Here is a 20,966-nt window from a genome sequence, read left to right as displayed (position 1 = left end):
ATGATTTCATACAAATAGGCTGAGTGGGGAAACCCAATAAGACCCACCTGCTCAGATTCTTGTTGGCCTCTCTGTGCAACATTCCTTCCTTCAGAGTATGGGGCAGGATTCTTTCTGGAATGAGGGTCTTTTGACTTGCCTTGGACAGGTAAAAGGAGGAAAGAAGTTCAGAGAGAGAGAGATTGTTTCCTGAGGCCTGTTCCTGAGGCCTAAAATGCTCCAACCTCATAACAAAAGGTCTATAACAAGAGGGCTATGGGAGTTATGAGCCAGGAACTATGACTTTCATGCTTTACATATATATATACACACACATATATATATACACACATACACACACATATATATACATATATAAAATCATATCACACATCTCATCAACTTTGCCATATTCTTGTGGTTAGAAGCAAATCACAGATTCTACCAGCACTCAGGGGAAGGGACTACACGAGGGCAGGACTCCCTGGGGGTCACCTTGCTGTGCGTCTACCACCCTGCCTGTGGGGTGAGCAGAAGGCCAGCAGATGCACAAAGTAACAAGACTGCGGGCAGAGCTGACCTTTTCCAAGGTAATCTGGGGGTGGCAGAGTAGCTCTAAGGAGCCAGAAGAGGCAAGGAGGAGAGGCTAATGCTTCCTGGAAGGAGTGGGACAATCCAAACTGGGGTCAGGCGGGAGCTTAGAGAGACACGGGTCAGGGCCTCTCTTGAAGGTCACAGCTGGACAGGGGTGGTCACCAGGAACTGAACTGCCTGTGACATGGGCAAATCCAGGTGACAGCAGAGGGAATATCAAAGATCAGGAGAGTAGGAGGGGTGCGAAGAGCCCATGGGAGAGGGATAAAGTGTAGTGCCAAGGAGCAAAGCCTAATGCATAAAAAGGAATTCAATTTTGTAACTTGAGGACTCAGATCCTCACCCCCATGCCCATCCCAGCCAACTTGAAAGAGGCCCTATGTCCCGGGAGGGTGGGAAACAGTGAGGAGGCTCACGTAAACCAGACATGCCTTTTTTGACCCTGTGCAATAGCATCATAAGGGCAGAGCCAAGTTTCATTTCCTTTCTTCAACATTCTTAGGCTCATTGTTAAATTTCCTGGCTTCATCCCAGTTCTCATCTTCTACCACCTCTTTGAAGTAGCTGACTGGGAATTTCTTAAATTATGCAGAGAGTAACTTCCACAGCACCGTGCTGCCCATGTGCCCTCCTCTGTCGGTGTTTCTCTTCTGCTTCTTTAGTGACTTTTTTTCCCAGGGAGTTTTACATTTTGTGGTTTCAGCTCTCAAATATAGGTGAAACCTCAAATTCATACCTCCGGCCTTGCTTGTCTTCTAGGCAGGTGCTTGGAAAAAAAGGACAAGAGAACACGTTTCCACTTTTGGCTACGTGCTTTCCCAGCAGCAACTCAGAGGAGGCATAGAGGGTCCAATTCTGTTTTTGTTGTACCCTCTTCTCATATGTACATAATGTCCAGTCTACCAAACTGGAACCCTTGAAATCTTTGGAATTAATGCAAGGAACAGTATGGAATTGTTCTCCATCAGGAACACAGAAAGACGAATCTTCTTTTTCTTTCTCCACAGTCAAGTTCCTGTGCTTGGCTTTCCAACTCCTCCATTGATGAGCCCCCGCTACCTCCCAGCTTCATGTGGCAGCCTCCAAAGTCCAAGCCATCACTCTGGTTTCTTCACTGGTTTCCTTCACAAGAGAGACCACCCAACCTCTTCCCTTGGACTGAGAAATCATAAATCTGAATGATGCGAGAGAATGGGATGCAGGGTCAAACTACCTGGGTTCGAACACCAGTTCTGTCTCTTACTGGCAGTGTGACATTAGGCTGATAACTACTCTCTATGCTTCAGTGACGTCAGCTGCAAAGTGGGAGATGATGTCTATGCCAAACAGTTGTAAGGAGTAAGTGACTCAATATGTGCAAAGTGCTTAGAACATTCCTGGCAATTGGGTCACATAATACTAAAAAATCAGGCAGCAAGTACCTATGTCACCTATTTCTCCACCATAGCCTGGCTAGGTCACCATGTGTCAAACAGGAATATAACTAATTTTAATCAATATTTTATATATTTCAATTATATAGAAGTACAAACTTCAAAAAAAATTGCTTGCTTGCAGAAGGGCTCTTGTTTTTCCTCCTTCTCCCCATCCAAATTCTATCTCATTCTTCAAGAACCAGCTTAAGTCCCACTTCCATGAAATTGATTCCTGTTGCTTCAGTCTACACCAAATTCTCATTTCTGGAAATGTTTTTATAGTAGGTTCACACCATAGAAGTTGGCACTGAATGGCTCTTGTGTTCTGTGGGGTCTCTAAGTGTCTCCTCAGTAAATAGTTCACCACTTCTGAGTTCTGAAAAAAATGAACCATAACAGGTAGTTGACACCCAGAACCCAGGTTATTACCTTTATTATTGATGGAGGCAGATTGAAGGATATACTATACTATAGAGTAAGGGCCAAACATACTTCCTAACTGCATTCAAAAATACGTGTCCTTTTCCGTGTGGGATTGCATCCAATGCCACTTCACTCCAAGAAAGTTGCCCCACATCTTGCAGGAGAACAAGAATAGGGGCATAAGAAGCCAGGGGTATGTTTAAAAAAAAAAAGAAAAAAAAAAAAAAGGTCCCCCTGCTGCAAACCAACAAGTGGAATAAAGACCTACTCCTCTAGCAAAATTTTTCCATAAACTCTTGAGGACAGGGCCTAGATTTTAAGCTTCTGATGCTTTCTCCATAGTCCCTAGCATGGTGTAGGTGTGTAACAGCTGCTCAATAATAATTCCAGGCTCTGTTCTAATCACTGTCTATATGTTAGCTTAATCCACCATGAGAACCACCTATGAGGTAGCTGGTATTAACACTGATGTTTTATAGATCAAGAAACTGAGGCATTAAGCTCACATAGTCAACAAATGGTAAAGCTGGGATCAGAGTTCACGCTCTTAACCACCATCCTGTACTGCACTGACTGAATTTCAGGGGTAGTAATGTTGGTAGAAATGGAGATTGTAGGAGTTCAGAAGCTGGATGGGAACCAGCCCTGCTAATGTCCAGTGAAGGTAAGCTCTATAAGTAATAACTAGTGCTTAGAGAATGTCATCAGAGAAGATCCAACAACACATTTTCTTTTTACCACAATATCAGAAGTTCTGTAAAATGATCCATTATAAACAACTCTGTATACTTGGAAAGAAGTTTTTAATTCCACTTAAGGTACTACTGAAGTAAATTTTAATGTAACATCTGGTCATTTGTGCAAAAATGAATCGAAATGGCTGATATTTGTCAAAAATCAAATATGATATTTTTCTGGCTCTGATTTTTTTTTTTTTTTTTTGAGACAAGGTCTTGCTCTGTCACCCAGGTTAGAGTGCAGGGGTGTGATCATGGCTAACTGCAGCCTCAACCTCCCAGGCTCAAGCAATCCTCCTACCTCAGCCCCCGAAGTAGCTGAGACCACAGGTACATGCCACCATGCCTGGCTAGGCTGATTTTTGCATTTTTAGTAGAAACAGGGTTTCACATGTTGCCCAGGCTGGTCTCAAACTCCTGGGCTCAAGTGATTTGCCTGCCTTGGCCTCCCAAAATGCTGGGATTACAGGCATGAGCTACTTTGCCTGGCCCTGATTCTTTTGTTGCTCATATGTTAAACTGCAATTTTGGCATAATAGAAGGCAAGGACATTTTCCTTTATTTCATTGTTTTACAGCATGGCATGAAGGCTAAATTCTTATCCAAGTATTAATTCCATTTGATCTCATAGCTTTACATCGCACTTCTGTGACCAATTTCAGGCTGCATCGTAAGTAGGAGAGAAAATATATCAATCGCCTTTAGGCATTTTGTCTGTTTACCACTAGAGGTCACTACCTAGTCTTTTATCTGAAAAGCCACAAGCTTTCGTTTTGCTTCATTTACGTTTGTCAGGGAGAGGCAAGAAAATCTGTTACAGCATGTCTCAGACTTATTGTGAAATTATCTAAAGTAGAAATAAGTTTCAAATCAAGCTGGTTAATCAGCTTTATTTGATGTCGACTACCACTGATTTAGGGCCTACTGTGGGCAGGTTCTGTGCTAGGTGCCTTATATGTTACCTCTGAATTCTGCAACATTATCCTCACTTTACAGATGATGAAATTGAAGCTTGGCAAAGTCATATGATTTCATCAACATGACACAATTGCACAGCAAGGACTTACTTCAGGTTATGAACCCAGCTCAGGACTGGTAAATAAAAAAGGGAAACTTAGGCTGGGCACAGTGGTTCATGCCTGTAATCCCAGCACTTTGGGAGACTAAGGCGGGCAGATCACATGAACCCTGGCCAATATAGCGAAACTCCGTCTCTACTAAAAATACAAGAAAAAAAAAAATTAGCTGGGCGTGGTGGTGGGCGCCTGTAGTCCTAGCTACTTGGGAGGCTGAGGCAGAAGAATCGCTTGAAATCGGGAGGTGGAGGTTGCAGTGGGCCGAGATCGCACCACTGCACTCCAGCCTGGGTAACAGAGTGAGACTCTGCCTCAAAAAGAAAAAAAAAAAAAAAGGAAAAAGATAAAAAGAACTAGCCAGGCATAGTGGCGCACACTTGTAATCCCAGCTACTGGAGAGGCTGAGGTGGGAGGATCGCCTGAACCTGGGAGGCAGAGGTTGCAGTGAGCCGAGATTGCACCACTGCATTCCAGCCTGGGCGAAAGAGTGAGACTGTCTTAAAAATAATAGTAAAATGAAAAGGGGAAATTTCCAATAATGCCTGACCTGAGAAGAGGTCCAAGAATGTTTATTCCACCTTGTAGGACATTTGACAATTCACCATAATGATGGGCAGGTTAAAGAGTTAAAGAGAAATACTATTAACAACTCTAAATGGAATTTACAGCTAAACAGATTCTAGCAAAACAGCCATCTAGCTGTGTTAGAAACTTTGTTTTAATTCGATTAAATCTAATTTGTCCCCACATTTTTTATTTAAATGTAATTAGTGGGATAATTTAAGGGATCTGATGTAATAAGACATTTTAGTTAATAAAGGAGGTGTGTTTCTGCCTTAGACCTTCATCTTTCTTAGATGACAAAGGTATAAGTGTGCATGCCTAGAAAAGGGACCATGTTTACATATGTCTATGGGTCTTGATAGTACATTTTCTGGTGTAAAATTACGTTGTAAAGACTTCCTATTTTTTATTTTTTCTATTTTTTTTTTGTTGTTGTTGTTAGAGATATGAGGTCTCACTATGTTGCCCAAGCTGGTCTCAAATTCCTGTGCTCAAGCAATCCTCCCACCTTGGCCTCCCAAAGTGTTGAGATTACAGGTGTGAGCCACTGCTCCTGGCCCTGTAACAACTTCCTGTCTTTCCACAAACATGGCTGCATTTGGCGGTGCAGTGCCACACTAAATAATGACTCCATTAGAATGGATTAGATATATACTTTGTGCCATCAATGTTAATAAACGTCGGTTCTAACATTGTGCTGAATCTGAACCTGTTCACTGAGATCACAATGAGCTTAGAATTATTCATTATAATGCCCTTGTATTTCCTGGTCTAGTGCTGTTTAATAAGCTACTGATACTACTTTCATATGAGGAGACGAATAAAATTTCAGTCCTGACTTCATCAGTTATATGTTTTTTTAAAAAAAATTAATGCTGCATGAAAATTAAATTAATGAATTTAATTAATTTAAATAATTTAAAATTAATTAATTAAATTTAATTTAAAATTAATTGATTAAATTTATAATTAATTTAATTAATAAAAAATTAATGCTGCATGAAACACAGCCTACTCTAAAATAAAACTACTTAAACTTTGATCTTCAAGGAGATGAATAAAGAGCACTGAGGGTTGTTTTGTATATAGGACCAAGAATTATATTTGTTCTGTAACTTTAGCCTACCAATCTATTATTGTTATTATTATTTTTATTTTTAAAGAGATCGGGTCTCACCATATTGCCCAGGCTGGTCTTGACTCCTGAGCTCAAGTGATCCCCCCACCTCAGCCGCCAAAGTGCTGGGATTACAGGCATGAGCCACCACTCCCAGTCCCATGTATTAAGTTTGTGGGAAAAAAAAATAATCTGGGGGTAAAAACGTACCTGGAGACTTTACATATTCCACATACTCATTTTATTTTATTTACATATATTTTATAATTTCAATTTTTTTTATTATACTTTAAGTTCTAGGGTACATGTGCACAATGTGCAGGTTTGTTACATATGTATACATGTGCCATATTGGTGTTAACTCATTATTTACATTAGTTATATCTCCTAATGCTATCAATCCCCCATCCCACACCCCATAATAGGCCCCGGTGTGTGATGTTCCCCACCCTGTGTCCAAGTGTTCTTATTGTTCAATTCCCATCTATGAGTGGGAACATGCGGTGTTTGGTTTTCTGTCCTAGAGATAGTTTGCTCAGAATGATGGTTTCCAGCTTCATCCATGTCCCTACAAAGGACATGAACTCATCCTTTTCTATGGCTGCATAGTATTCCATGGTGTATATGTGCCACATTTTCTTAATCCAGTCTATCATTGATGGACAATTGGGTTGGTTCCAAGTCTTTGCTATTGTGAATAGTGCTGCAATAAACATATATGTGCATGTGTCTTTATAGCAGCATGATTTATAATCCTTTGGGTATATACCCAGTAACGGAATGGCTGGGTCAAAGGGTATTTCTAGTTCTAGATCCTTGAGGAATCGCCACACTGTCTTCCACAATGGTTGAACTAGTTTATAGTCCCACCAACAGTGTAAAAGTGTTCCTATTTCTCTACATCCTCTCCAGCACCTGTGTTTCCTGACTTTTTAATGATCACCATTCTACCTGGTGTGAGATGGTATCTCATTGTGGTTTTAATTTGCATTTCTCTGATGGCCAGTGATGATGAGCCGAATTCTACCAGAGGTACAAAGAGGAGCTGGTACTATTCCTTTTGAAACTATTCCAATCAATAGAAAAAGAGGGAATCCTCCCTAACTCATTTTATGAGGCCAGCATCATCCTGATACCAAAGCCTTGCAGAGACACAAAAAAAAACAGAGAATTTTAGACCAATAACCCTGATGAACATCAATGCAAAAATCCTCAATAAAATACTGGCAAACCAAATCGAGCAGCACATCATAAAGCTTATCTACTATGATCAAGTTGGCTTCATCCCTGGGACTCAAGGCTGGTTCAACATATGCAAATCAATAAATGTATTCCAGCATATAAACAGAACCAAAGACAAAAACCACATGATTATCTCAATAGATTATCTCAATAGATGCAAAATTCAACAGCCCTTCATGCTAAAAACTCTCAATAAACTATTGATGGGGCGTATCTCAAAATAATGAGAGCTATTCATGACAAACCCACAGCCAATATCATACTGAATGGGCAAGAACTGGAACATTCCCTTTGAAAGCTGGCACAAGACAGGGATGTCCTCTCTCACCACTCCTATTCAACAAAGTGTTGGAAGTTCTGGCCAGAGCAATCAGGCAGGAGAAAGAAATAAAGGGTATTCAATTAGGAGAAGAAGAAGTCAACTTATCCCTGTTTGCAGATGACATGATTGTATATTTAGAAAACCCCATCGTCTCAGCCCCAAATCTCCTTAAGCTGATAAGCAACTTCAGTAAAGTCTCAGGATACAAAATCAATGTGCAAAAATCACAAGCATTCCTATACACCAATACCAGACAAACAGAGAGCCAAATAATGAGTGAACTCCCATTCACAATTGCTTCAAAGAGAATAAAATACCTAGGAATCCAATTTACAAGGGATGTGAAGGACCTCTTCAAGGAGAACTACAAACCACTGTTCAATGAAATAAAAGAGGACACAAACAAATGGAAGAACATTCCATGCTCATGGATAGGAATAATCAATATCATGAAAATGGCCATACTGCCCAAGGTAATTTGTAGATTCAATGCCATCCCCATCAAGCTACCAATGACTTTCTTCACAGAATTGGAAAAAACTACTTTAAATTTCATATGGAACCAAAAAATAGCCCACATTGCCAAGATAATCCTAAGCAAAAAGAACAAAGCTGGAGGCATCACACTACCTGACTTCAAACTATACTACAAGGCTACAGTAACCAAAACAGCATGGTACTGGTACCAAAACAGAGATATAGACCAATGGAACAGAACAGAGGCCAATGAAACAGAACAGAAGCCTCAGAAATAACACCACACATCTACAGCCATCTGATCTTTGACAAACCTGACAGAAACAACAGGGGTTTAATAAATGGTACTGCTGGGAGAACTGGCTAGCTATAAGTAGAAAGCTGAAACTGGATCCCTTCCTTACACCTTATTCAAAAATTAATTCAAGTGGATTAAAGACTTAAATGTTAGACCTAAAACCATAAAAACTCTAGAAGAAAACCGAGGCAATACCAGTCAGGACAAAGGCATGGGCAAAGACTTCATGACTAAAACACCAAAAGCAATGGCAACAAAAGCCAAAATTGACAAATGGGATCTAATTAAACTAAAGAGCTTCTGCACAGCAAAAGAAACGACATCAGAATGAACAGGCAACCTACAGAATGGGAGAAAATTTTTACAATCTTTCCATCTGACAAAGGGCTAATATCCAGAATCTACAAATAACTTAAATTTACAAGAAAAAATCAAACCACCCCATCAAAAAGTTGGCGAAGGATATGAACAGACACTTCTCAAAAGAAGACATTTATGCGGCCAACACACTCATTTTCGTTGAATTAGTCATCAAGCTTCTGATCTAGAAATATCTTTGGGATCAGGTGTTTTAACACCTCCTTCTCCTCTGTGATCTTGGAGCAGCTGTTGTTCCCCCCAAACAGTCCATTAATGTAGATTTATTTTTTAAATTACTGCTTTGTCCTGATGATAAACGAGCTGGTTAATTCTATGAACTGAAAAGCCTGTTCAAGAACAACAGCATGTAAGATCTCCAAATCTGTCTGTAGGAGAACAGCCCGCCATGCAGAGGAGTTCTATCACAAGATCAACAGGAGACATAAAAGCCTGTGTGCACATGAGGCAGATCCACTTACGATTTTGTTTACTGGCTTTGCAAGGTCTCAGGCCTCTCTCCCAGGCCCTTGGATTTATTCTTCCTATTCAAGGCAATGACAGCCGGGTTTGACAGAAATAAAATTCAAGTCATAGCAGATCAAGTAACTCAAAGATTTCATTCTGGTAAAATTAGAATACTAAGTAGTTCAGTTATTACTGGAGAACTCTATATCGATGTTTAAAGCCTCACATTTAATTCTCATAAGCATGTAGGGAGAGTAAAACTTGACTTCTGCATTTTTAGGGTTTTTCAGTTGGGCCTAGGAATTAAATTGACAGAAGACAGATCTATAGGAGAAAAGCATACAAATGTAATATACATGTTACATGGCTAAGGAAATGAAGATTCAAAGATGCAGAATTGAATGCTTATACTGAATTAGACAAAGAGTCACAAATTATTAAAATGTGACAAGGTAAAGGAACTTGGGCTAGGGTGGTTAATTGGGTAGAGAAATAACTAGGAAAACAAGGATTCGTTTAACAAGTTTCATTAGCACAGATCTCGTGTCCTTGACGATAAGAATAATACCTTCTTTCTGGTATAAGGAGGGCATCTTTCACATGGGAATTTCATCTCTTGCTTTCAAAAAAAAAAAAAAAAGGAAGGGCTGAGTGATCCTCTTGTCCTGCTGTTTTTTCAGTCCCTAAACTCAGAACAGCCAATATACCAAAGCAGCATATTTTGGGATAGCATGTTCTTAATTCCTTCAAGTAGAATAAGTGAATTTTTAATTACATTTTTAATCTTGAGATGATTGTAGATTCACATGCAGTCGTAAGAAATAATACAGAGATAGCTTGTGTCCTTTAGCTGGTTATTCCCAATGGTGACATCTTGCAGAACTGTAGTGCACTATCACAGCTGGCATGTCAGCACTGACACAGCCAATTAGAGTGTCCTAGGGAACTTTATAATTTCCTAGGAAATTAATACTCCACCAAATCAGACCAGTGGTCTGTTTAGATAGAATCTGTCAGTGGCACCAGGAATACTTACAGAAAAAGAGTACTAGTTTCTCTGATATCATCCTTAAAGTTTAGTAGTGTATCCAAACATTCACATTTTAAATTGCTATTAAATTGCTAGGTAATCAGTCATGAACATTTTTTTTTTTTTTTGGGGGGGATGGAGTCTCACTCTGTTGCCCAGGCTGGAGTGTAGCTGCACGATCTCAGCTCACTGTAATCTCTGCCTCCTTGTTTCAAGCAATTCTCTGCCTCAACCTCCCAAATACCTGGGGATTACAGGCGCCCACCACCATGCCTGGCTAATTTTTGTGTTTTTAGTAGAGATGGGGTTTCACCATCTTGGCCAGACTGGTCTTGAACTCCCAACCTCGGATGATCTGCCCACCTCAGCCTCCCAAAGTGCTGGTATTATAGGCGTGAGCCACCACGCCCGACCAAACATTTCTAACTCTTGTCTGCTGACCCCCTTTCATTATTGCCCTTGCAGATGAGCTTTCTGCCCTCCTTCACCCTGCCGTGTGCCCTGCAAGGCTGACTTATGGGCAGTACCAGCCTTCGATTGCCTGTGTTCCTCTCTGAAGGCCATGGCTTCATCCGACAGTCAGATTTCTCCATGAAGATGGCCCTCTCCAAGTGCCAGCACACACTCCATGCTCTCACACCCTCAGGCCTAGGGTTGGGAAGAGTCCTATGGTCCCTGTTGAGGCCCCTCACCCCTGACCTCAATTCTGTAAGGAATTCCTTTGTTAAACTTCTTTTCACCACTCCCCTTGTGTGTGCTGTCTGGTTTCACCTTAGACCCCAACCAATACATTCAGCGAACACTCACTGACCACGACTGTCTTCCTAATGCCCTCCTCTTCCTCGACTTGATGGACACTGCTCTCCCTACGTCTCCTCCTACAGATGTAGGAGGGAGTCAAGGATAAAGACCAGGGAAACACCACCATTTAAAAGGAGACCAGTGGTCAAGAGGAAAATAGAAGATGAAGCAGGGCTCCCAGGCTCCTCAAACTCCAGTTTCTCCCTTGGCAGGTGACATTTTGGGCTAGAGTGATTAGTTGGGTAGAGAAACTTCTTTCAGGAGACCCACAGGAGCCTCCTACTAACCACTTGATGAACTGCCCAGATCCCCCCTCTTTAGCAATAAAGGACTTGGTCACCTGGCTGCTGTGAATGTTGCCCAAAAACAGCCTTCAGCTGACCGCCTTCTTGTGGGGGCTGCCTTGGCTGAAGAAAACGGCCTCGTCCAGAGTCACGCTTCCTTCCAGCACAGCCTGCATCCAATGACTAATCAATGAGTCTGATGTAAAGTTCTAGTCCCCTTGGCCCAACTCAGGACAATTACTGGTTATCTATTGTTGCATAACAAATGACCCCAAAACTAGCAACTTAAAACAACATCTATTATCTCTCCATGTGTGGGGGTCGGGAATCCAGGAGTATCTTAGCTTCAGGTTTCATCTCAGGGTTTCTTATGCTGTTGCAGTCAAGCTGTCACATCTGAAGGGGCTGGGGGTCTACTTTGCTGTTGGTAGAAGGCTTCAGTTTCTCATTGGCCTCTCTATAAAGTTGCCCACACCATGGCAGTAACTGCTGGGTCAAAATCCTGTTTTCTATGGAAAGCAGACTTCCTTAATAATTTCAGCCCCATATCATGTCTTGGTCACTTTTAGTCATTATAATAGTTACTACCAGCTGTTAAAAAAAAAAAAAAAAAAAAAAAGGCAGTGTGCAGTGGCTCCTGCACTTTGGGAAGCTGAGGCAGGTGGATCACCTGAGGTCAGGAGTTCAAGACCAGCCTGGCCAACATGGTGAAACTCCATCTCTACTAAAAATGCAAAAAATATTAGCTGGGCCTGGTGGTGGGTAGTCCTAGCTACTTTGGAGGCTGAGACAGGAGAATTGCTTGAACCTGGGAGGCAGAGGTTGCAATGAGCTGTGATTATGCCGCTGCACTCCAGCCTGAGACTCTGTCTCAAAAAAAAAAAAAAAAAAAAAAAAGACTCCCTATCCTTAAGATCCAATGATTTTATTTTAAAGCTTTAGTTTCATATCCAATGTATGATTTTATTGTAAAGCTTTAGTTTCATATCTAATGCATGGCTCTCTCCTCCTCTCCTATCCCCTGCAGAATAGAGATGTGGCCTGGGTCACACACAACATGTAAGTCTACCATACCTCCTGCTGGTTATGACCAGGGAGGAGAAAAATGGAAGGGAGAGGTGCCCCGTGAGACCCAGCTTATTGCCCTTGTGTCAGTGTGGACAGATAAAGGAAGACAACATCATCAGACAAGGGATTTGCTCCCAACCAGTAACTCTAGATGCTAGGGGATCCTTATAAGAGATTCATTCTCAACTTCAAGCCCAGCCCTTGAGCTGGTGGCCTTATGTCCCATTCCTCTGATGTGTGCCCCTCTTTACCCAATATTGCAGCATAGCCAGACAAGACCAAGACTCCAAATATGGTCTACTTACCACAACCAACTCCTGGGTCTTCAGGCTTTTGTGGAATCGACCTTTCAAGCCTCCAGGACACCATGACTTCAAGTGAAGACAGCTTTGACCCCTGCCCTGCCTGGCAGTCCCCCATTATGCCATCTCTTCCCAATGAATTTTTCCTCTACTGTGGTGGCACAGGGGCTGGACAGTGAGCCTAACATCCTTCCACTGTTCAGACAGGTACCACATATCAGATACTTACAAACCTGTGAGTGGTTCTCTTGACAGCTCTTACCCTTGGCTTTGAGGATGGGAGGCAACCCACCCCCTACCCTTGTTCTGGGGAATAAATCATCCTAAATGAGCACTGTACTTCTGCAGAAGGCAACAGCCTTCTGCCTTTCAGCCTCACTTTATATTAGGATGAGAGATGTTGGTGCTGGTTCTGCTTCCTGGTTTCTCTTAGCAAGCCTTGTCAGGGTGTGGCCGACCCACTCCAACAGCTGTGGTTCTAGGAATTTAGAATGTGGGGGATTTAACTTATTTGATCCTCAGCTGTGAGCTTAGAATGGCCTTAGTCACCAATACTTAGCAGCTGTTACCATGTTTAAAATTAGTCACCTTTCCCCCAACTACACTCTGATCCTGTATTGCCTATCTGGGTGAATGATACTAACATCCTCCCTGTTGCATTAGTCTGTTTTGCATTGCTATAAAGAAATACCTGAGACTGGGTAATTTATAAAGAAAAGAGGTCTAATTGACTCATGGTTCCACATGATATACAGGAAGCATGATGCTGGCATTTGTTTCTGGGGAGGTCTCAGGAAACTTAACAATCATGGTGGAAAGGGAAGGGGAAGGGGAAGCAGGCACATCTTACATGACCAGAGCAGGAGGGAGAGAGAGGAGGGAGATCAGATCTCATGAAAATTCACCCACTATACAGTACCAAGGGTGGATGGTGCTAAACCATTCATGAGGATTCTGCCCCCATGATCCAATCACTTCTCCCCAGGCCCTGCCTCCAACATTGGGGTTACAATTCGACATGAGATTTGAGTGAGGTCACAGATCCAAGCCATGTCAGTAATGAACTATTGCAGAATGAGAGATCTTCAGTAAGAGAACTATGATAGTCCCTGGCAAAATGGGAAGGTTGATCACCCTACTTCCCATTTTCAATGACTCCAATCAGAACTTGTGAATAATTCAATTCCTCGCCTTTCTTCATTGGCCCTACTCTGTTAGCTAGGCATGCTGTCCCCTTACCTCTAACAGCCTTTGCATCTATAACCCCCTTTCCATTCTGCAACTCTCTTAATTCACACTAGTGATTATCAGCCTTGGTTTCTCACTGGAATCATTTGGAAGGATTTAGAAACTACTGATGCCTGGATCCCATCACCAGAGATTCTGATTTAAATGGCCTGGGGTGGGTCCTGGACAAACACCAGGGGATTCTTAGGTGCCTTTTCCCACCTGACCTACTACAGAGCTGAATGATCTTCTCAGCTCCAGAGTTGCCCTCTGTAGTCCATCCTTCACACTGCAGCCAGAGCTTTCTAAAACACAAAGCTTATCACATGATGGCCCTGCTTAAACTTCTTCTATGGGTCCCCACTGAGCCAGGATAAAGCGCAAACTGTTCATCATGGCAGAAGGGGAGCAGTGCTCAGGAGATGAAGCTGGTGAGGGAATCGGGGCCTGATCATGCAGGACCTTGACTCTTGGGCTAAACTGCTTACATTGCTTCATGTCTACCATGCCCCCCAACAACATCAGCTTTTGTTCATTTAAATACTACTCACTAAGCACCTACTATGTGCAAGATGGTAGAGATACCATGATGAATAAAGTGACCACAGTCATAGACCTTACCCTCCAGAGGTAGCAGGCTAGACCATTAAAGAGACCACAGCCACCCTCCCCTGGCTCAAAGAGAAGTAACCATTGTGGAAGACAGTGTGGCGATTCCTCAAGGATCTAGGACCAGAAATACCATTTGACCCAGCCATCCCCTCACTGGGTATATACCCAAGGATTATAAATCATTCTACTATAAAGACACATGCACATGTATATATATTGCAGCACTATTTATAATAGCAAAGACTTGGAACCAACCCAAATGACCATCAGTGATAGACTGGATGAAGAAAATGTGGCACATATACATCATGGAATACTATGCAGCCATAAAAAGAATGAGTTCATGTCCTTTGCAGGGACATGGATGAAGCTGGAAACCATCATTCTCAGCAGACCACACCTTTCTTAGTACCTACATTGTGATCTGAATATGATTATACAATAGCACCTGTAACCCTCATTACAGTTCTTTGATCATATGTATGTTCTATTCTAGAAATCTTAGCATAAATGCCTTGAGGTCAAGAATCGCACTGTTTCCATCTTTTTCATCTGCAATACCAAGCAGGGTGCTCAGGACACAGTGAATGCTCAGGGAAGTTTGCCAAATGAAAAAGGCAAGGAAGAATGGCTCAGTCTGACTTTCTACATAACTACTTGGAAATCATAAATTCTATTTCCTTTATCCATCAATAATCTCACAGTTCCATGCTTTCCACTAGAATGGGTGTATTATGAAATAATTTCTCATGTATTCAGAATGGTCTTAGTAAATTTTTCAAATGATCATTGTGTGTCTCTGAAAGCAGGACATACTATCTCACAGTGAAGGGATAACTGATTCTTTCTTCATATGACTTTTAAAAATAGCTTAAGTCATCAGTTATCAGCTGTATGGCAGACACACCTGACAGCAGTAACTTAACTTGAGAATACGCTGAGAATGGCCTTATGGTCTAAGAAGAATATGTGTTCAGAGTTCCAGGCTAAGGAAACTGGGAGCAGCCAACCTGAAGATTCACTCCTTATCTATGAAGGACATCTGAACCCCTGGCCCTTCCCTTGGAATGCAGACCATACAGGGGATGGAGGCCCTTTGTTTTGGGTTACCTGGAGGTTGCTAAGTGGAAGTTGCTAGGTAGAGGGTGCTAAGTGAAAATGCTATATAAGCTGCATGCTTTTTACAAATGGTAGTAGTTTTCCTCTCCAGCCCAGCACAACTGGACCATGCCTGTATGTAAGTCCCCTATATAAGCACTATCTCTCATTCACTGTCTCTTGGTCTCTTTTTTTGGTCTCTAGGACATGGTGTTATCTCTATTGCAGCCAATAGGCATCTGGCCCAACAACATCTTAGCAGGGATTACTTACATTATAGCATCACCTCTTACCAAGGAGATTGGCATGTCCAAAGACAATCTGAAGATGAAAGAGGAAAGGCCCTTTTAATGGTAGAATGAAAGGGGTAGTGAAGCCTGTATTTTAGGCCAAGGATTACAGCCCCTACTTCTCTAATAAGCTCTGGGCAGGAAGACAAGTGACAGACACAGACTGAGCCCCTGGTAGAGCTCCCACTCAGCTTCCAGGGGGGAATTCCCCAATGCTGTAACTCAAACTGGTGCAACTGCTCAGCTTTGACAATGCTTCTCATGAGAAGGAAGAACCATGTTATTACGTCCTTAATGTCTCCTCCTGTTTTGTCAGTTACTCTGGAGTAGACTACATTGTCAGCACAATGGTTTTTATCCAACTCAAACTCCTCAGTGCAGAAGGCATCCTATTTTCTCCTGGAGAGCAGCACACAGTGGTTGAGGCTGCACACAAACTTTACAGACGATGGCTCTAATGACAAACTCAGTCTCTCACACTCATCTTCAGATTCTGTTTTACTCACATACTTGGTTTCTCTGGTTCCTCAGGTCATTAGAATCTTGCTAATAACTGGTTATAACTGCTATTTATTTTATTTGCATTTGCATTCTTTTCCAACAATTATTCACCGAAAAGCAATAGCAACACAGCAGAATGCTACTGGTTCCAGTTATTCGTCCTCTCTACGTTAGTGTCAATATATTATTTCCCCAAGTAACTTGTTAAATAGAGTGATCAACTATCCTAGTTGGCCTAGGACTGAGGGGTTTTAGCATAGGGCTCACCAGATGATTGGTCACCCTATAACAGATCCTACATCATACAGCCAAGAAATAACACAAGCACTGAAGACTCTAGACCAAAAAACTGGAAGGAAGTAAATGCTAGAGAGAAAATGAAGGAAAGAGAAGTAGGCTGACAGAAAGTAAGCATGGTGTGGGGAGGGAGGAATGAAAGCACACTTGTGGAAGAGGAAAATACAAGAAGAAAATTCAAAATAAAAGAAGACATAATGCTCGGCAAATGAAAACTTACAGGTATAGAGAACTAGTTACAAATATCTAGGAACAATCCTAGAGGGAATAAAAATATAAATAGGAGTATATATGCCATGGTGATGAGCAGTGAGTAGAAAAGGAATAAAGAAGGTCTGTTAAAATATATCCTTCTACACATGGTGATTTCTTTTCTTTCAGAATGTCCCTTCTGAAACAAACAGTACATCTTTTTCTTCGTGTTATGTATAAAACATAGCATTGTATAATGTTTGGAGAAAAGAATGGAATAAATCAGGTAAAAATGATTATTACTTGTATAAATGTAGTTTTCCCTTGTCTCTCAAAGACAGTGATACTATCATCTGTTGGAAAATTACCGGGTCAGCCTATATTTAGTCTGATTCCTTCGGGATATCTGTAATTTTGTTAAGTCCTATAGTTAACAAATGTTAACTAAGTGTCTAAATGATCTATGGAATTTTGTTGAATTCAGCAATTGTCCTATTTCCAGTGTTTGGTTTTGTAGCTTCACATGTTTTTCTATTTACCACTAAGGAGGGATAGAATTTGATTTTCTTTGCCCAATAAAAGATCATCTGAGTGGCCTTTTCAGTTTTTAAAGCTTTAGGGTAAGTAGGCATTTGTGGAAGAAAAAAATACAAAAAGAAAAATCAAAATGAGAGAATACACCACTTCATTGGTGGAAGAATGTGGATCCACCTGCACAAGAAATGGGTCTTCAGCGGGGATGGAGGATGGGAGTGCACATTGCAGAGCACCTTCGGCCAGGCTGAACACTAAGTGGACACATCTTCCCTTAAGAGAGGTGGAGGTCAGGCAGGGCCCTGCCCAATGAGAAGCCACAACAGAGTGGACCAGCTGGTCCTTGGGGTGAAGAGCACCCATGTTCTACAACATTGGATGTAATTATAGGATCTGATCTACACATGCAGAACCCAATCATCATCAGTTGTTGAAGCCCAGGTGATACAGGAACGTTGTGATAACTCTTTGTGAGGCCATGTTGCAATAATTACAAGGTGCAAGTGATTTTCAGGGCAAAGGTTCCTACTCATTCATCCAACCAACATGTTGGACTTTCACCCATTTAAAATCGAAGAATAACTTGACCTGAGCCAAACATACAAGGCCATATATTATATGAATCCATTTACATGAAATGATCAAAATAGGGAAATTCAGAGAGACAGAAAATAGATTGGTGGTTGCCCATGGCTGGGGGGTAGGGGAGACAGGGGAGGTTGAAGAGAAATGGAGTGACGGCTAGTAGGTCCAAGGTTTCTTTTGAGGCAACAGAAATGTTCAGAAATTGATTGTGGTGATATTGTACACCTCTGTAGATACACTAAAACGCATCAAATTGCGAACTTCAAATGGGTAAATTATGGTATGTAAATTATATCTTGATAAAGCTATTATTTTAAAAAAAGAATAACTTGAGGCTCATTGTCTGCCTGTCTTCATGAGTTTGTACTGGTTTGGAGGAAATCTTTAGAGATATGTAGCATATGAGACAGGACATGCTAAGCATGAGATTAAGCTTCTGGGCAAGTTCAGGCTGCTTGGACAGGACCTTAGAAGTAAAGAATGCTAACCCAATTATTTTGTTAAGAAACTGAGCTGGTCTTTCACAGTGTTACAGGTTGAATTATGTCCCCCAAAAAGGTATGTTGGAAATCCTAATCCTGAGTACCTCTGCAATATGACTTTGTTTGAAAATAGGGCCTTTGTGGATGTAATCAAGTTAAGATGAGGTCACCCAATTAAGGTAGGCCCTAATCTAATGTGACTGGCATCCTAATAAGAAAACAGAGACACAGGGAGAGAACACTTCGTGAAGACACAGGGACAGACAGGGAGAAGGTGGCCATGTGAAGACAGAGACAGTGCAATCAACAAAAAGACAGAATTGGCTGGGCACAGTGGCTCACGCCTGTAATCTCAGCACTTTGGGAGGATGAGGTGGTCAGATCACTTGCGGTCAGGAGTTTGAGACCAGCCTGGCTAACATGGCAAAACCCCATCTCTACTGAAAATACAAAAATTAGCTGGGTATGGTGGTGGGCGCCTGTAATCCCAGCTACTCGGGAGGCTGAGGCAGGAGAATCACTTGAACCTGGGAGGTGGAGATTGCAGTGAGCCGAGACTACACTTGAGCCTGGGCAAGAGAGTGAGACTCTGTCTCAAAAACAAACAAAACAAAACCAAAAAGGACAGAATCATAGAATTTTAGAAATAACCAAATAGACGTTAGAAAAGAAAAGCGATACTGATTCACTAATGCAGCATTTAATTTTTTAAAATTATGTTTTAGTCTTTAAATAAGGTAGAGATGTGTCTAATTAAGATACATAAAAAACATGACTAGGAATTTTTTCAAATACATATTTGAAATATATAAAATAATGACTAACATGTATTGAACTCATACTCTGTACCACACATTGTGTTGAGTACTTGACAACTCTCCTAGGTTGCCTGGGATGTCCCAGTTTTAGCACTGTAAGTCTTGTGTCTTGAGAAACTGCTCAGGCCTGCACAAGCCAGACTTGTTGCTCACTCTACACCTTCATCTCATTTGGTCTTCCAAACAACTGTATGTGATGGTAGCATATCACATGAGGAATATGTGATGAGGAAACTGAGGCATAGAGGGGTTAAGCAAACTGACCAAAATTACCAGGCATGACCAGGTGTGGTGGCTCATGCCTGCAATCCCAGCACTTTGGGAGGCTAAGGTGGCAGATCACTTGAGGTCAGGAGTTCGAGACCACCCTGGCCAACATGGCGAAAGCCCATCTCTACTAAAAATAAAAAAATTAGCTGGGCATAGCGGTGTGTTCCTGTAATTCCAGCTACTCAAGAGGTTGAGGCAGGAGAATCACTTGAATCTGAGGAGGCGGAGGCTGCAGTGAATTGAGATTGCACCATTGCACTCCAACCTGGGCAACGGAGCAAGACTCTGTCTCAAAAAAAAAAAAAAAGTTTTCTTTGATGTTTTGCTATTTTTTTGTTGTTGTCTTTTTGTTTGTTTTAAAGGTCTTCCCTAGAAGAACATAGAGGTTGATACATCACCCTGAGTACCAAAGGGAAACAAAATGCATACTTATCTTGGATTTTAAAAAGATATAATAAAGTGATTATTTATAGAGATGTGGGCAGGACTGAAGGATGAACAAAAATGGTGAGACACCCAGAGACCTGTAATAGGGGGGATGCCGTTACCCCCAAGAGCATGAAGGAATAAGGGAAAGAAAATGGAACTACTTGCCCAGTGTGGGCTGGAGCCAGGAAAGAGAGGAAAGTCTCATCAGAGAGGCAGTCACTGAAGGAGGCAGCCCCTGCCAGAACCTGGACCTGAAGCAATGAGAGTTGGAGAAGGAATTTCCTAAACTCCACTTTCCTCCCACCCTCTGCTGTCTTGCTGGTACCTTCCATTGAGTGAATCCAACCTGAAGCCAGAGGACAGACCCCCAGAACACAGAACAGGGCAGGGAAGATCAGAGATCGGGGTGGGGATGGAAGAATGGGAACAACCAGCGCAGCAGACATGCAGGGCTTTTTTGTTTGTTTGTTTTTACGTTTACTTTTTAATCCATTTGGAACTTTTCTTTTTGAGATATATATAATAGGGATGAGCTTTTAATTTCATTTTTCTAGACAGGTCTACAGTTACCTTAGGTACATCTATTGAATTGCTATGTCTCACCAATGCACCACAACGTAGCAGTCTCTCATAGCCCGACGTATCACCCAAAGTTCTTTGTCTCACGACCAAGAAAGTTAAGGAGCACAGACGCCAAGGGTAACACTGGAGCAAAAGTTTCATAAGTGAAAGAAGAAAGCTTTCTGCTGTGCAGGGTGGACCCAGAGGAGGGTTACTGTTTTTACAGTTGAATGCAAAGGCTTTTATAGGAAACTGATGAGAGCTGGGCATCTTATTTGTGTAAGGTGCGAATTTGTGGTAGCTCCACCCCATCCTCCTAGTGCACATGTGGGCCCTTATCTTCAGTTACTCCAGCTTGCTTTGTTCCCCTTACTGTACATGTGTCAGGGTACAAAACTTTTCATTGAGGGCATGTCTGGGAAACTCGCCTGTGTAGCCTTTCTTATCTGTGTGGTTGTGGGCCTGTCTTAGGCAAGCCCCATGCAAGTTCCCTTATCTGTGCCAGTTGCTTGATTT

This window comes from Papio anubis, chromosome 5 (assembly GCF_008728515.1).
Source record: "Papio anubis isolate 15944 chromosome 5, Panubis1.0, whole genome shotgun sequence".
Taxonomy (NCBI): domain Eukaryota; kingdom Metazoa; phylum Chordata; class Mammalia; order Primates; family Cercopithecidae; genus Papio; species Papio anubis.
Note: the sequence above shows the minus strand (reverse complement) of the source record.